The sequence below is a fragment of the Schistocerca cancellata genome, chromosome 1, assembly GCF_023864275.1.
Source record: "Schistocerca cancellata isolate TAMUIC-IGC-003103 chromosome 1, iqSchCanc2.1, whole genome shotgun sequence".
Taxonomy (NCBI): Eukaryota; Metazoa; Arthropoda; class Insecta; order Orthoptera; family Acrididae; genus Schistocerca; species Schistocerca cancellata.
This window is the reverse complement of record NC_064626.1, coordinates 783,379,334-783,395,916: the sequence shown is the minus strand read 5'-3', so window position 1 is coordinate 783,395,916 and position 16,583 is coordinate 783,379,334.

The window sequence follows — 16,583 nt, the reverse complement described above, 5'->3', positions numbered from 1 at the left end:
AAATGTAGGCTGGGAGACGAGCATTGGATGGTAGTGAATCATCATGGACAGTGAGAAAACTGGAACAGAGAAGAATCGAAGCATTTGAGATGTGATGCTATAGAAGAATGTTGAAAATTAAGTGTACTGATAAGGTAAGGAATGGAAAGGTTCCTTGTTGACTCGGAGAAAAAAAGGAACATATGGAAAACACTGACAAGAAGTGACGGTATGGTAGGATATGTGTTGAGGCATCATGGAATAACCTCCATAGTACTAGTGGAAGCTGCAGAGCATAAAATCTGTAGAGCAAGACAGACTGGGATACATCCAACAAATAAGTGAGGACGTTGAAGAAAAGTCTTCAACAACTGTGCTTCAGAGATAGAATTTTCAGACTGAAATACCGCTACGTAAAGTAATTACATTGATCTAACACGGAACTTCGTCGAAAAGTAAATGCACTTTTGACATAAAGCTTTTGGTGCCTCGGCGACGGCAGTGGAAGAACGGGGTAACCTTTGGTGGGACGTCGGAGCAAATTTAGCCGCACGGCCTGAGCGACCTTTACTGCGGCACTGGAGCGCAAAGCTTCAAAAGGTTGCCCAGCGGGAAGGCGCGCGCTTTGAGCGGCAGCACCACGTGCTGCCCGCTCTGCTCGCGTACGCACTACTGCTGCCGCGCTGATGACGCGGACGTCGACTGCGCTCTGCACGGCTCAGCAGAAGGGGCAGCGACTGTGGTCGCCAGCCGTCTACGCTAGGGATGCGTTTATATGGAGGCGTACACATACGATTGGGCTCCTGGAAAAGTACAGAAAGTTGAGCCCCCTACCCCTCCTCCAGCCACGTCCGCCCCATTCCCAACTGCCCCTTCCTCGCCTCACGTATCTACACTACACTGAATTACTACCTACTTTTTTAAATAAAAGACTGTTCAGAGAAGTATAACCTTAATTTTTCTAATTTACCATTGCGTGAAACAGCTTTTCGTCACATAATTACACGTAAGAAATACTGTACAATATCAAAGTACATTTTAATTAATTAATTATAACACAGAACAGTCTCACACAGTGAACTAATACCTAACACAGAAAAAAATAAAAAAAACAAAAAGACTCAAAGAAGCACATAATTATGAACGTAGACATGAAAGCATAAATCATTAATGAAAAATGTGCTCAATTACCTAAATTCATGTCCTCTTAAATGTATTTTTCCTCCATTAATCTGCAAACTGGTCTACTATTGCCCGAGAATCAGTGCTTCGAGCTCGTTTGTTTTCTATTGATATCTATTCCATACGATGTGAATCACTGTAAAATGAATGACAGAAAACACTTTTCACTGAAGCACTCACTGAAACCCATTCCTGTTCGATCTATAGATGGTACATAGGGAGAATGACTGATGTCTCCGTGCAAGCTGATGTTCGCCTGATTTTTAACTATAGCTCCTCTACGGAATGGATACTTAGCTGGTTGAATATTTTTAGTTTCTGTTCTGAAAAAAGGTATTGGAGCCATCCATGCACATTCTCGCGAGATGTACGACGGCTTGCTTAGAGTTCTGCCATTTAATGTCAAATTTTTGTTACTTTTTCATCAATCAATCCTGTCCCCGTACGCACCACCCATCTCCTGTTGATAGTATTGCGAAATCAAATAACTATTCCTAATTCAGTGTGTAGTGTATATAAAGTTATTTTTAACTTCGAGAAGGAATGTGCAGCTTTTGCAACAGCTTAAGGTTCTATTACCTACTGCATCAGCAGGCCGGTATATACGTTAGGGTAGCTTCTACCAGCTCTAAGTCTTGTATACTGAGCAGTTTCGAAGAAGTTATCAGCATCACTGCAATGTATGCGTCTGTAACTTACTTCATTACTTAATACCAGGAATCTAGTTGTGAATGAATGTTGTTAGTCATTGTATAAAATATCATTCTAAGTTCAGTTGAGGGCCATTTCCGCCTCATTTATTGTTATTCGTCTGTTAGAGAATTTACTTTCGATGCCTCGTCTTTCACAGATGTTGGAAGTTCCGTCAAGCTCTTCGCCGAATGATCCTTTGACAGCATTGTCCCTTGAAGATCGTATGCAGCTGCAGAGTCCATAGTTTCATATGTCAAGGCCTTAGGTACTGTGTTCATTCTTTCTTGGAGGCCTACTTTACACTGAATAACAAAGCTATTGGGTTCAGTTGGGATTTTAGACCATTTGATGCACTTCGTTCGTTACTCCTTAGAATAGCTCTTTAATTTTGTAGATGACATCGTATGTACGAGCCCATCGTGTTGAGTTTGGTGTAGGGTAGCCAAGATATCGGCTCACGGTCCGTGCCCTGACAAGAGTGCCGTAGTGCTCAGCCTCGCTGCACATTTCCTACACCGCCACGGAACACTGAGCGCTTGACTGGTGGGGAGGTAGGGGGGGGGGGGGGGAGAACTGCGAACGCGCCGCATTTAAATGGCAGTGCAGTCATAGTGTACGATGTGGCTTTAAATTTCACATTTCTCAAACATAGATCATAAAAACCAATTTTCAGTATTATTGAATTATTTTTGGCACAATGAAAACACTATAGTTTTTGTGTGGTACAGAATGTCGGCATGCGGTGACACAGACAATTTCATAGATTTTCGCACTCAAGTTGCCACGTAATCCTCCTTTAGTTACATAATCGAAATGTCTTTCACACAAATATATCAGGCGACATATTGTCGCACTCTTGCAACCTCATTATGGAGATATGGAAACTGAGGAAAGCAATGTAGATGTCCTGCATAGTTTTAACGTAGAAGATTTTTACATTAAACTGTTTATCACCTTGCAGGTGAATCTGTTACATCTGCGCGCGCGCGCGCGCGCGCACACACACACACACACACACACACACACACACACACACACACACACACACAGTGTCGCTCTGAACGGAAATGGCAAACGGTCTCGAAAACAATTCAGAAAACATTTTGAAGACTGACAGTGTCCTCAAAACATTTAGCAAGGTCCCTTGTAATTCTTTGAAGGCCACAATGAAATATTTAAATCTCATGTTTTGTTTAACGGCAGTGAGCTTAGGGAATGGACTGTTTGTCAAAATGTTTCTTCCATGACGCGATTTTCTTTTTAAATGCATCCCCATTAAAGCAGAAAAAGTTGTTACTCATCTTAGAATGTCTTACTGTGGCCAGAGTGCAGTCAAATCCAGTTGCAATGCGGGACCTGCAATCCATTCCGAATGTTCTAATTTTCGTTGCTGCACTCCTTTTTTGTTCGCAAATTCTGCAATAGCGAGTTTTAAATCGAAAAATCGTTCCAGACATGCCCCTTGACTTAACCAACGTACTTTCCAGTAATGTGTAAAGTCTCCATACTCTTCATTTCCATCGAAAGCTGTTGCAACTAACCATTGGAAAATGCATGCGACTTCAGAAATTTTACTATACATACCAATTTCTTCTTGGCAGCAAATTTAGCACAAAGTGCTTCTCCATGTACTGAACCATAACTCCCGTCTGTCGATCGTTGTAATTTTTTGTTCTTTCATTGTCAACCAAATCTTTAAATTCTTTCTGCATGGTATAGTAATATCGTTTGATATGAAATTTGCAGTACCCATCACTTACACTACTACATAATATATATTGAATATTCTCATCCCTCTATTGTCAGTCCCATTCAGTTCTAAAGGCTTGTGTCGATATGTCGCTAGACTGTCTCTTTTTGGCACGCCGTGGAAAGCCCTGGTTTAGTGTCTTTAGCGTTACCTTGGAAGTGATCGCGGAACAAGTTTTGAATCCTACCACCGTAGGATCGTGAGGCAAAAACATTTGTAAGTGTAAAGTGTTTCGAATACAGAGCTTTTTCATGATTGTCTTCTGCAATGACTTTAAGAGCTAAATTTAATATGACTTGATTCGCATTTGTACACAGTTATGTGCTCCACTTCTGATGGATGTCCCGCCATGAGCTTGGCCGCAACATTTGCTCACATCCAGACCTTTTTTCTATAGATCCAATTAATTGAGGTTAGTCGTACTGGAGATTGATCTTTGATGCGGGTGAAAGAAGTAAATGATTCGTGTATTTTTACAGCTGGAGAATTTGAACCATCTTTGATTATTTGAAGATAGCGAAATCGTTCACTTGACCAGTCAATTATAGTAATTTTCCACTTTTTATTTCCATTTCAAACTTTCCTTTTTTTTTTGTTCGTTGCATTTGTTCTCGAAGGTCTGGAGGCTTTGACCAGGTGCCCCAGACTAGTTCCACCGTAGTTTTATCGCTGGATATTTACTTTAATTATGCGGTGATTATTTTCCGTAAGTCGTCTAAGAGTAAACAACGGACTGCGACGTACCGCATCTCTCAACAACTGCAGCCTCATAACGTTGCTTAGGATTAGTTTAAGTCGAGACGGCGGACGAGCAACATGAATGTATCCGTCCCCAGCCAGCAACGCCTTAGAAAACTGCACAATGCAGTAAGAAGGAGCAATGTTAAGAGTTAAAAATTAAGACATCAACAGACATAGGAGTTCCGCCAATCTATGGCATCTTTCTGCGGACATACACGTAAATATGCTCTGGGATGTGTGTGTAATGAATATGAATATGTAAATCTTAGCCAGGGAAAATATATGCAGAATACTTTCAGATCGAAAACCAGTCATCCAGACTATGTATCACAGCTTGTATGAAGCAGTTTCGTTGGAGAACTCTGTTACGAGTCTTGTAACTGAAGAAAAAACAGAATACTACAAATTACACATTCTCCTAGGAAGTTTCCGTGCCCAGGGCGCTTCTGCATTCTCATGCAGATAATGTTCACACACCTTAATAACATTCGCTAATTGGCGTCCGGGTACTTGTGAACAAATAGTATATATGCGAGATGAAGTAATGTACTGCCTGATTCCTCTTGGAACGCACACTCTAAGAAATGTAAGAGTAAACATCTGCGTGATGCACAGGACTTTCCGTTGTGCTTCTGGCACTGGAATTTGATGAACAAGTCCGTGACGATCTTGTTCTTACTAAGTGAACTCTTGACGAAACCTGCCGTGCTTCTTTGGATATTGTGTGTCCCCTTTGTTAATCACTCCCTGTAAAGTTGTTGATTACGGGCAATAGAAATCGGGAGAACATGTAATGTTCGTAGATTACTTTTAGAGATACAATTTATCATACGCCGTATTCATGTTCCTTCTCACATATTTTGCTTCGGGAGAATTTCTACTGTACGGGTGTAATTTTTGAAGCGGTTTTCTGGTGTGTCCTTCCTCTGTCAGGTATTACAAAGATAGGAATTGCAATGTGTGGCACATTTATCGGTTCTATTTGACTTTTATCAGTGAAAGCTTAATCTGCTGATGTTCTGATTTGTTTATTTAGCTCGTAATTGGCTTTTCAATTACAAAGCCTCCGTCAGACAATAAATCTTTTCACTTGACTATTTTTGTGATTTTCATTTTCTTGATCTATTATTCTATTAAATACACGTCAGCAGATGCTGTGCATTTCCAGCAGTTCCATACATTTTATTTAGTTAAATCCCGACGTTGGTTCTCGCTCATTTTATTTTTATTATTCTTTCGTGCAGTATTCAGTTCTACATTCGGGCAGGAACGATACTGCTCAGAATAACAATCTTTCCTCGCAATTACATGGATTACTTCTCCCACCCTAAATATAGTATACTGTAATCCTACATATCACAGGTCTGATGTTTTCTTCAACGTCACTACATACATTACACAGCTACCTCGATAGCCGCGCGTGTTGGCACGCCCCTTCCGGGATTCTAGGAAGCACGCCGGCTCCAGCCGGTGGATTAACGACGAGGGCCGGTGCGCCGGCCAGCCTGGACGGACGTTTCCCGTATCCGACAACGTGACTGCCAGGCTGGTACCCACGTCCCGCATCAGTTATACGGTCCTCGAATACTGGTATTTGAAGAAATGCGTGGAAAAACGGGCTAACCCTCACATGTAAAACCTTACAGACAAGTGTTGCCATCTGTGGCTGGGTACAGGAACTATAAAGATTGACACTGGTCTCACCCCTACATATGGTTGGTTGGTTGGTTGGTTTGGGGAAGGAGACCAGACAGCGTGGTCATCGGTCTCATCGGATTAGGGAAGGATGGGGAAGGAAGTCGGCCGCGCCCTTTCAGAGGAACCATCCCGGCATTTGCCTGAAGTGATTTAGGGAAATCACGGAAAACCTAAATCAGGATGGCCGGACGCGGGATTGAACCGTCGTCCTCCCGAATGCGAGTCCAGTGTCTAACCACTGCGCCACCCCGCTCGGTTCACCCCTACATATGACATTACGATATTAAGGACTGTGTGTGTGTGTGTGTGTGTGTGTGTGTGTGTGTGTGGTGTGGTGAAGTCTGATAAACTCCGTTGATTTTTACTTCTGTAGGAATGGAAAGGGTAAAAATTTTCGCTTTATTTATTTATTTATTCTTCTTTCAGCTTTAGTTTGGGCACACAGAAGGGTCCTTTAACTCGCTGCTTTTGGTGTGTGTTTGAAAACAGTGTGTAGAAGTGGTAAAGGAATTTGTCCTTAAATTATGGAGAATTACGTAGGGATAACATTTACGGAGGCTCAAATACTGTCGCCTTCGGTACTTTGTATTTGTGGTTGCGTAAGGATTCTACCGTACCTACAGTGGTGAGTTGTGCTGTATTGTCACGTATCATGTCCAACTCCCGAAATAAGGTTTGTGCTTTCTCCTTGACCTTGTCTGAGAGGTAAGATTTGCTTAAGGCTCGATGAATATCATGATTCCGGATCCACCACTGGGCTCCAGTGATCCATCGTAGGCATCTGCTTTGTATAACCTGTAACTTCTTGTAGTTAGTGGCACACGTAGTACCCCAAGAAGTCGATCCATACAAAATAGATTGTTCGACTGTGGCGTGGTACAACTGGAGTTTCGTGCGTTGGTTGAGGTACGAGCTCTTCAGAAATGGGAGGAGGGCTCCCGGCATTTTGAGGCCAGATGTCTTCTTCTCCATAATGTGATGACTATATAGCAGTTTGGCGTCCAGATGCACTCAAAGGTATTTTACAGCTGTTGCCCAGGGGAGTGGCTGGTCTGATATCCGTAGGTGTTCATTGACGATGGGTCTCCGACGTGTGAAGACAATAACTTTGGTTTTCTCTGCATTGACCGTTATTTTGTTCCTGTGGGTCCAGTGGTCCACTAAATCTAGTTGGCGCTGCATCCGTATGACGAGGTGGTCCATTCTGATGCCTGCAGTCAGGAGCGCTGTGTCGTCGGCATAGAAACTGGCAGTAACATGTGGCACCGTCTGGAGGTCGTTAATGTATAAATTAAACAGCAGTGGAGATATGACCGATCCTTGTGGAAGTCCTTAAAGGACAGGCCGTGTTGTTGAATTCTTGTCATCAATGCGAACATAATCTGCGGTCCTGAAGAAAATTGTCGAGAAGTTTTAAATAGCAGTCTGGTAGGGGAGTGGTACGTCGGAGCTTGACGATCAAGTTGCGTTGCCATACTTTATCGTAAGCCTTCTCTATATCGAGAATGACTCCAATGGTATGTTTTTTCTTGTTGAAATTGTCTTGGATAGATTCAGTGATGCGTAGTAGTTACAACTCAGCCGATAGCTTCGCCTGGAAGCCAAACTGCTCCGGTCGGATGATGTTGTGTGCCACAAGGATGTCCAGTAAGCGTAGGACACGTTCCAGTACCTTTCCCAGCGTCGGCAGTAAGCTTATGGGTCTGTAGCTGTCAGGGTGTGAGAGATCCTTACCCGGTTTTGGTATTGGCACTATTCTGGCGATCTTCCATGCCTCGGGGAAGTATCCAGTCCTGAGGCAGCTTTTCACTATCCGGGTGAGAAGCACAATAGGCTTTCTCGGCAGGTGTTTCAATTCCGTATTGCCGATTCTATCTGTTCCAGGTGAGGTGTGTTTGCTATACTTGATAATCCTCCGAATTTCCTCCGGCGTTGTCAGTCGGGGCATAGTATTAGTCGGGGCTTCCCGAATAGCTTCCCATTCCGCTGCTGCGTCCTCCTCTGCACGGTGGAGTGCATCATCTCCATCCTCCGCGGGGGGCGTAGTCATCTGTTGTTGGTAAGTATCCGCATACAGCTTCGCCTGCGCCAGTGAGTCGTACAAGAGGCCATGGGGTCCTCGAATTGCCCTTTTGGGTGGCTGTTGCTGTCAGAGACTTTTAACTATTCGCCATTCATCTTTGGTGCGTAATAGAAAGTTGTCCATTCGGAGTTCCCACGTGTGTTGCTTCCAGTGCTGAACCTTCCGCCGGAGTTCTCGGGTTAGTCTGTGAGTCTCCCGTCGTCATCCGGATGGCGGTAACGGACCCATCGTTCCCGAAATCGATTGCGCCTTGTCTTAAGTTCCTGCAGTGGTGGTGGAAACTCGTCATAATTGACTTCTGGTTGCAGGCGCTCCGTGAGTGCTCGTTGTTTCGCACTGTTAATCTTCTTCGTGAGTACTGCGACTGCCACATCAATCGCTTCTCTGGTAGTAACAACGTGGGTTGGTCGGACATTGTTGTTGAGGTAGGTTTGGAACTGCTGCCAGTCGTAAGTTCTTTTCGTCGGCGGTGGGAGTTGCAAAGTAGCCCTCTGAGTCCCAACACCAGTCTGTGGTCCGACGAAAGATCATCCAGCGTCCGCAGATGGAGATTCGGGTTGATGTTCTTGATTATGGCGATGTCTAGAACATCAGGATCTACTGTCTGGACGTAAGGTATCCTCGTCGGTTCCCGTGGGCCATGGACGGAAACATGTAAATCTTCAGCCAGTGCAAACAACATATGCCATTTTGGGTTTGTCTTACGGGAATTCCAGGCAACATGTTTACTATTAAGATCCCCTCCAAGGAGGATCTTGTCGTAACTCTCCGTAACGGCGTAAAGATCATCTGGGTGGAGAGGCTTCTTTGGGATAAGGTAAGCTGCAGTACAGGTAATGTTTCCAAGCGTCGTGTGGATTGTTACTGCCCCGGCCTCTTAAGTATGGAGTTGGGGTAAATGTTCTTGGTGGTGACGAATGCATTTTATCAGAACTGCTGTCCCACCATTGGTCCCATCTGTCTGTCCGGTAGATGTGCATGTTCCTCAAGCGGAGGTCGGTGGACTCGCGGAGATGTTTCGGAGACAAATGCTACGTCTATCCTGTGGTGATGTAAGAAGTCCGTGAATTCTATTTTCTTCAGTTTCAGGCCGTTGGCAGTTCAGATGCAGAAGTTAAGATTCCTCGTGTGATGCCATCTATCCACTGAGGGTGTTTGAAAAGCTGTCGGTACGCTTTCTACAAGCGAGAGGAAAGACGCCAGCTTCTGCTGGAGGGCGGTGAATAGTTAAAGAATATCTGTTAACGCTGGTGTAAAGGTGGTCGACCAGGCAGATGTCTCCGCTGGTTTTGGCGTCGGTGCATAGGAATATATTGCTTCGGAGTAAGAGCGTTGTTGTCTTGTCTGTCGTAGATTCACTCTGGGTGCCGGTTGTGGTCGAGTGGCGATTGTTTCCACAGGGAGAGGTGCCGCTTGATGTTGGGTGGCCGGAATCGCTACCATGGCAGAGTTCTTAACAATATTATAGGCCGTTGTGGGGTCGACTTCTTTGGTATGCTCCTAGTATATTTCCGTAGGAGTTCTTGAAATTTGGGGCAGCCACGGTAGGTTGCTGGATGTTCTTGTTCACAATTGGCGCACTTTGGGGGCGCCGTCCTAGGATGGACACAATTCGATGATTTGTGGAGCCACCGCAGCGGACGCGATGATGTCTGCACTGAACTGGTCCTTCTTTACTATTATAGGTTTCTATTATCACTTGTGTGTAGAGCAGGTACTTGACATCATATATCTTGTCACTGTCTTTTCCGGATAGGAGGGTGACTCGGTACACAGGTTGCGGTATCAGTTATTTCGTCCTCTCGTCGCGTTCTTTAAATTGGTAGACTTGTAGCACTTTGAAGCCTTTTTCCTTGAGGGCATAGGAAAGTTGTTCTTCGGTAACTTCCGCCGGAAGGCGTTTGACAACTACATTCAGTTCTCTGTCGTCTGGTGCTTGGTGCGTAAAATAGAAGCTGTGGTTCTTGAATTTTATTGCACGTCTTTGGTCTTCGAAGGACTCAAAGTGGTATTTGATGCGGTCCTTTTGGTATATAGCTTTAAGGTTGCCCTCTAGAAGTCCGCTGAGCGTTTCATTGAGGTGAACGTAATCCTTCGTGTAATAAATAGTGACTGGGGGAACTTTGCGAAGCATATTCTTGTCTCTGTCCACGGCTTCTGCGGCATTAGAAGTTTGTGCCTGTGGCTTGTTGGTGGGGGATGGAGGCGCAGCTTGAGGTGTCAGTGGGGCGAATCGGTTCGTTGTGGGGATGGTCTCTGTTCTTCTCTTAGCCGGGTTGGTTAAGTCCCTGGCTAATGCGCTGCTTCAGCGCCGTTTGCTATGTACGAGCGTAAAGTCCTCCTCTGCGTGAGGGAAGTCGTTGTCGTTTTCTGCTGGAAAGGCCGTTGGCATCTCCGCGTCGTCGACCGTTTGGTGGGAGTGCTGTGATTCGACATCTGAGTCCATAGCTGGTGATGCCAGACGGTGTCATTATCCATCTCTTGCGTTTCCCGTGAATAGCGTCCTTCAGCGTTTCTTTGTCCTCCTCCCGACATATATCGAGTCCTGGCGGTCGTCTTCATTGCTGCGTCCGTCGTGATGTGACGTGTGGCCGACGTCCGAATACGGTTTCGTCGTGTGGTGTGTAGTCTTCTGCGGTCGAATAGCGCCTGTCGATCGTCGTTCTTGACGTTCTATCCTGTCATGAACCGGTGCCGTAGCATGGGGTCGTTAACCTGGGATCCGTCCTGTGTGGAGCGGCGGGCCAGGCCCAACCGACCGACCAGCGGCCGGCGCGTCCGAGGCGGCTGCCCCGGCCGAGCGCGCATCGTCCTCGCTCGTCGGCATCGCGAACTGAACTGTGATATTTAGGAGTGAGACCAATGTCAGTTTTGATAGTTCCCGTACCCAGCAACAGATGGCAATACTTATCTCTAAGCTTTTACATTTGAGGGTTAGCCCGTTCTGTGCATGTCTTCATTTAGAAAACGTATTTACACTCAACGCAAACAGGTGGAATACACAATTTCCCTCCCGAGGGGGAAAGGGATGACTACTAACACTACCAAATCCAGATTAACATGGCTACCGCGTCCAGATACGGCATAAAGTCCGAAAAAAGAAAAAGGAGATGAAGACGAAGACAATATGCGCTATACACAAAGTGCTCCTCAGTTTTTCAATCTGAACTCTTCCTTGATATTTATGTCTTCACGTTTTGCTCAAACTTTGAAGTGAAGACATTATAATATAAACGCATTTATTTGACAGCTTATAGGTTCTAATTTATTGATCCTTTTGTTCCTACCTACTTTCAAAACTCGTTTTCAGTGGTAATTACAGTTCTTTGCATAATACTAATATATCAGAACCTATCGCTAGGCCGAGCCGATTTCAAAGACAAAGAATAGGGACGCTTTTAATACTTTATACCTAACTTCATTATTACACCTGCGCTTATCTTTCTTGTGAGTTATCATGATGTTTTGAAATCGATAACAGGCCTATGACGATGCAGCAGTTGTAAAACCCATGGCAAGAGCGTAGCTTTATTTTGTGATTTGGAAAGAAACATGTAGGTACATACTCATAAATAAAGTTTTCTTCAGAAATAAAAAAAACTGGTAAGTACTTTTTATTTCAATAGCCTGGATACATTTTCCGCAATATCTAGTTGCTTTCTTAGGAACGATTTGTTAATCCTAAAAACACGTAATTCTATCAGTCAGTAATCACATACAAATTATACATTTCACAATAAAATTTAAAATTTCGTTTGGCAGCAGACTATTAGGGCAAGCGTGTATACATGCCAAAGAATAACACCCGCCGCATTGCTCACATTCTTCACAAAATTAACTCCCATATGGCTAGAGCCCCGCTAAGAGAAATGGTTTAAGTGAGAAGAAGCTCTTATACCTCCTTTCGCTTTACACTTTTCTGGAGGGCCATAAAGCGGAAGGCCAAGAAGTTCGATATATAGCACTTACTCTTTCTTTAGGCATAAGACGGGTTCAACCAAATGTGGTAGGTCTATTGGGGGTATTGTGAAAAAAATATATTTTTATAACTTTGTACTTCTAGGAAACTTCTTTTTCACGTATATTTAATTAAATGAGAAATACTATTGCAAGATTTTTGTTTCTCGACTAAAAGCCGGGACATTTATGTGTCCTGAGTGAGATTCTCGGGTCACCAGAACATTTATTTGCAAACCGGGACAGTCTCGGCAAAAGGGACACGCCTGCTCAGCCTACCTAATACAAAATTATCAGTTGTGAAAAAGACATGTAAATATTCTTCGTAAATTTTATCTACAAAAATTCCTCTAATTTTTAGATTTTGTAAATACATTTTTAATTTTGTAGGCAGCTGAGCTTCTTTCCACGTTTCCGACGGTGGCACCAGTGATGATGCCAGTCAAAGGATACAGACTTTTTGTGCAATGAGGTCCACTTCGAGAACATTTTTGTATAGAAGCGAATTATCGCATGGCGCCTCCCCCCGCACTTTCATCCATGTCAGTTTTAGCTAGTAATTGTGATACGCACTGCAAGCAAATCTTGCACTCGGGTGCCCGTAGCGCATATCTCAGTTTGGCGCACCAGACAGCTGTTACCGTGTTCCGTGCTGTATGGAAACCTTGCAGTCGTGGCTCCTCACGCGGCTCTCTGCCAGCTTGGCGCCTCAAGCGACCGCTCGTGTCTCTTGGGCCTTAAACAGGCGCTGTGCGCTACAAAAGCAAGACAGTGCTAATGTGAAACGCTCGTAATTGAGTAATGTCGGGAACCTCTCACTGGTTCCTCTGGCACCAGCTAACTTTCAGAATACTCGGCGTATATTACATTTGCAACATGCATAACATGGCACCGAGGTGAGAGACTTCGTTAAGATCGTTTACACTCAGTTATTAACTTTATATCCTGGCAGATGAATTTTCTTGGCCTGCCACGACTAGAGCTCAGCCTTCTGCTTTTTGTGGGCAATTCTTTACTATTGAGCTATTTGCTTCCCTCCTCCCCCGCCATCTCTTCCACGTTCTCCTCACCCTTGTCTTCCTAATGTGCTGGCTCCATAATATAGCGTAAGCCGTGTTCTCACAGGATCCGAAAACGCACGTGTACGAAGAGCTGGTGACGTCACAGCATGAAATTTCACGTTTTACTATACAGTAGAGCGTGGAATAAGGAACCTAATTGAGAGGAACATGGCCACTATGTTGCGACATCGTTTTACTTGTCAAGAACAACACAAAAACCGTAACATTGTGTGGCGTTAAACATCGTATTTGGTAGGTTTTCTTTCTCGCAGACTATATTGTATCAATATATACTGCTTCAAAGCTTCAGAAAATTGAGAATCTCTCGAAAATGTGTCGTTTCACCTAATATTTGTTATAATAAAATGGCAGGAAACTACATATCGATAGTCTTCCTGTAGTTAATGGTTTTAGTGTTATAAATCACATGATACGAAAGTATGCCGTTTCAATGACACGGCACCTTTTTGGTGCAAATTGCACATTAAATGTCAAATAATGACATTTCTACTTTCCATCTTTATAGAGATCTGGTTGATGTAACAAAGACACTGCCGTTAGCTAAACATAGTGGGTCTGCGCCTCCTTCCCTCCAAATATTTTCAGTCCTCGCATTTTGTTTTCGAAAAGATGTTGAATCTCTCTTATTTAATAGAACTAGTATCTCAAAAGTCGTTATTTATTATAAGTAATGTCTTTGCTGAAATTCTTGTTACAAAAGTCAACGACTGGAATGTTTCACCAATGGCCAGAAACCTTAACGTGACTTGATCTATGCCTGCAAGTAAACGCAAATTACACAATGGGATTTTTGCCATTATGAAAATTTCTGTAAACATATAGACCTATCTTGGGGCTTATGGACTCGCTCATGTTTATATCTTTTCGGTAAATGCATTTTTCAATGATGGTGAGCTGTTTCGAAAACCGCGTCTCTTCCATTCGAATGAAAATACGAAACGAACCTCTACCTTGAAATCTGTGATGTTCAGACAGTTGGTAGCCGACGCAACATCGAGAGTATGGATATTATGCATGCGCAGACTAACATTAGACAGTATACCTTAACTATATTCAATTTGAAATCGAAAATGGGATGAAAATTAAATTGACTTAACGCGTAAGTTCTACTACTATGTATCTAAGATCGTTGTACAGCCGTATGTGTAGTGTTCCTCTACCAGAAATTGGCTTTTCAAGCCGTCGAAGAATCCAGAGTCTTCTTTGCGATTTTCTCCGCTCTTCCTCGACAATCGCCTATAAAGTAAAAGCAGCTATTTTAAGCACGTCCATTTTCGTTAACAAACTGTGTGATTGGCGAGCCAAATAAAGCGGACAACGGCGCTGGAGAGCGCTGAAAGGGCAAATAACGTTAACAGCTCGTCCCGTGAGTCGACGGTCGTGCGGTCGGACGTCTCGTCCACGTCCACGTTAGCTGCCTAGCCCCGTGTGGGCTAGGCAGTAGTATGGAGGTATCCGTGGAGTCTGGAAAAGTGGGTGAGAAGAGCAGGCAGAATTTATATGTGCGGCCAGATGTTATATCTGATAATTCGCAAACGGCAAATTCCAGGTTTTCACTGCGTATTACAAACACTTTTTCATCTCACACGTGAATAAATCTCAGTAAACATTCAGCTAAAGAAAGGATTGTTGGATTAAGTTGTTCGGTAATTAATTCTACGAAAATACTTAATTTGGGCGAATGCTATCACTTAACACAAATTTTTTTCACCAAAGATTACGAACATGACGAACTCGTATTTTCATCCCAGTGTTTTTATTCAGAAGGTACAGTGTTTCGATGAGTTTTCTTCTGATCTGCATCTTCATAGGTGTCATCTGTATCTGTGCCCTTATACTAAGTGGGTCTAAAGGTCTGGTGAACAGACTGATATTTAAATAACTGTTCGTGTTGACAATGGATGCATGATCGCGCGCTTGAGTGGATACACTAGGTGATCAAAAGTATCCGGCCACCTGGCTGAAAATGACTTAAAAGTTCGTGGCGTCCTCCATATGTAATGCTGGAATTCAGTATGGAGTTGGCCCACCCTTAGCCTTGATGAAAGCTTCCACTCTCGCAGGCATACGTTCAATCAGGTGCTGGACGGTTTCTTGGGGAATTGTTGCCCATTCTTCACGGAGTGCTGCACTTGAGCAGAGGTATTGATGTCTGTCGGTGAGGCCAGGCACGAAGTCGGCGTTCCAAAAAATCCCAAAGGCGTTCCATAGGATTCAGGCCAGGACTCTGCGCAGGACAGTCCACTACAGGGATGTTATTGTCATTTAACCACTCCGCCACAGGCCGTGCGTTATAAACAGGTGCTCGATCGTGTTGAAAGAATCAATCGCCATTCCCGAATTTCTCAACAGCGGGAAGCAAGAATATGCTTAAAACATCAGTGTAGGCCTGTGTTGTGATAGTGTCACGCAGAACAAGGGGTGCAAGCACCCTCCACGAAAAACACTACCACACCATACCACCATCGCTTCCAAATTTTACTGTTGGCACTACACACGCTGGCAGATTATGTTCACTGGGCATTCGCCATACCCACACCCTGCCATCGGATTGCTCAATTGTTTACTGTGATTCAGTACTCCACACAAAGTTTTTTCCTCTGTTGTGTCCAATGTTTCCACTCCTTACACCAAGCGAGGCGTCGTTTGGCATTTACCGGCGTGATGTGTGGCTAAAGAGCAGCCGCTCGACCATGAAATCAAAGTTTTCTCACCTCCCGCCTAACTGTCATAGTACTTGCAGTGGGTGCTGATGCAGTTTGGGCCTCCTGTGAGATGCTCTGGATAGATGTCTGCCTACTACACGTTACGACCCTCTTCAACTGTCGGTGGTCTGTCAGTCAGTCAACAGACGAGGTCTGCCTGTACGCTTTCGTGTGTGTGTGTGTGTGTGTGTGTGTGTGTGTGTGTGTGTGTGTGTGTGTGTGTGTGTGTGTGTGTGTGTGTGTGTGTCCCTTCACATCGGAAACAGTGGACCTAGGAATTTTTAGGAGTGTGGGAATCTAGCGTGCAGACGTATGACACAAGTGACACCCAATCACCTGAGTTCCGCGGAGCGCCCCATTATGCTCTCTCAAGATGTCTAATGACTACTGAGGTCGTTGGTACGGAGTACCTGGCAGTAGGTGACATCACAATGCACCTAATATGGAAATAGTATGATTTTGGGGGGTGTCCGGATACTTTTGATCACATAGTGTATGCCGAGAAGCGCCATTTAACGTCGAGTAATAGAAATTAAAGCAGGTCTGTTTACTACGGACAGATGAACCACGCTTTACAAAGCAAAGCACAGACAAAATTTTATTACATAATAAAAGTGGCTAAGGATACCGATGCGATGCTTGTGCAAGCGTTGGGGTAGTGAAGTGGGGCGAGAAAGCAACAATTGAAGACTCTCCGCGTTTGCGTCAATGGG